The sequence below is a fragment of the Acomys minous genome, assembly GCF_964271855.1.
Source record: "Acomys minous genome assembly, chromosome: 7".
Lineage (NCBI taxonomy): Eukaryota > Metazoa > Chordata > Mammalia > Rodentia > Muridae > Acomys > Acomys minous.
The window spans coordinates 96,194,466-96,196,827 of NC_140488.1; positions in this window are offsets into that span (position 1 = coordinate 96,194,466).

A 2,362-nucleotide genomic window follows, 5' to 3' on the forward strand; every position below is an offset into this window, starting at 1 on the left:
GCCCATAGGCTACGTCTGTGTAGGGGGCCTAGGTCCAGTCTGTGTATGATCCTTGGTTGGTGCTTCAGTCTCTGCAAGCCCCGCTGGGCTCTGGTCAGTTGGCCTTGTTGGTCTTCTTGTGAGGCTCCAAGAGACAAGTGGATCTCTTTGAGGTCAAGACCAGCTTGGTCTACATAGCAGTTCCAGGCCAGCCAAGGCTACATAGTGAGACCGTGTCTCAAAATATTTGTTTGACTTATGTTTCATTTTTAAACTTTTTGATAATTTGATACAAGTATGTAATGTATTTAGTCACACCTACTTCCCTCTCTCCTTTCTCCCACTCTTGCTGACTCCTTCTTTTCAACTGGGTCCCCTTCTACTTCTGATTATGTGCATGGGGGGGGGAGGGTGATCACAGTTACTGTGAACTCATGATTGCAACAGCCACATCATATCCAGAAGACAGGGTTTCAAAGTATTCTTCTCCATCCTCTGGCTCTCATGATCTTTCTGGTCCCCTTTTTGGGTTGTTCTCTGTTTCTTGGAATGAGTAATACAAGACCATGCAATACAAGACCATAGCTTGTATTTAGGGCTGAGCATTTGGAAGTTATTTATTCTCAGCACTTCAAGCAGTTATGGTGAATCTCTACATTAACTGTCTCCCACTGCAACAAGAAGCTTCTCCTACCCAGATTGAGGGAAACACTAACTCATGCATATAAACATAAATATTTAGAATACAATCTAGCTACATATCCTTTTATAAAAATATAGTCGACTCTACACTAGGGCCTGGGATCTCACCAGCCATAAGCTTTTGACCAGGTTTATAGTTCTAGGCAGGTATTCCTTTCCATGGACTTGGGCCTCAAAGACAAGTATAAGTCCTTGGTGACTCCACACACCATCTTGCCACTATTGTACCAGTGGGCATATATTGCCTAGAATGTTTGTATGGTAAGAATATGGGTCCACATCTGAGTAAGACCACTGATGGCTTTCTCCTGCAGCAGCCTGCATGTCATCTTGCATTGCTATGAATGCTAGCCAGGCAAGAGGAATCATCCAGCTCTAACTTATTATTTTAAATATGATGACTATTTCAGGCTTTAGCCAAGTCCCCCTGGATTCCAGAGACTCATATTGCATTGTTAATGTGTCCATCATCATTTGGGATATCTAATAGATATATCATACTTAACATGTTGAAAGCATATTTCTTGATTAATTCCTCCAACTACTCCCTCCTATAGTCTTCCCCTCCTCAGTTAATAACAGCTCCATCCATTCATTGGGTCAGACCAACCACACTGGGCTCCTTGCTTATTACTCTTCCTTACAAAATCAATGCTCAATCTTTCATGAACCATGGCTAGCACTATATTTTAAATTTTGACCATGTTTCATTGTTTATGCTGTTACTTATTGGTCTAAATTAGAGTTATTACTCACAAATTCAGCTTCAGTTGGGGCTACATTGAGAGATCCAGCCCAGCCTAGGCTATAAGAGTTTATTGCAAAACTCCACCACTGATATGGGATGTACCTTGATAGTAGAGTGCTTGCCTAGTATGCACAGGATCCTATGTTACACTCTAGGAAGCACTGAATGAATTAATGAACAAATTCCTCTAGGATTATCTCTCATATATATAAATTTTAAATTTATTCACTTTACATCCCAATTGTAGACCCTCCCTTGTTGCCTCTCAGTCCCACCCTCCCTCCTTCCCTAGTCCTCAGAAAGAGTCCTCCTCCCCTATCATCTGATCTCAGCCTATCAAGTCTCATCTGGACCGCCTGTATCCTCTTCCTCTGTGGCCTAGCAAGGCCACCCCGCCAGGGAGAAGTGATCAACTTGTGGGGGCCAGAGTCTGTGTCTTACTCCCTGTATTATAACGGGACCCGCAATGCTGTGCTGCCTATTTACTACATCTGAGCAGAGGGTCTAGGTCCTCGCCATGCATGGTCCTTGGTTGGTGCATCATGCTCTGAAGTACCCGCCTCCTCCACTTGAGTTTTTGATCTTAGCCATTCTGATAGGTATAAAATGGAATCTCAGAGTCATTTTGATTTGCATTTCCCTGATAACTAAGGATGTTGAACATTTCTTTAAGTGTTTCTTGGCCATTTGCTATTCCTCTGTTGAGAATTCTGTTTAATTTGGCACCCCATTTTTAAATTGGAGTATTTGGTTTGTTGGTGGTTAATTTCTTAAGTTCTTTATATATTTTGGATATTAGCCCTCTAGTATTATCTCTTACATCATCTCAGTACCTTATTTCATCTTACTAACTCCTGAAACTGGCCTAATTGCTATTCACTGAGATCCAACCGCCCCATGGGCCCTTGCATTGACTGTATCCTCTGATTAACT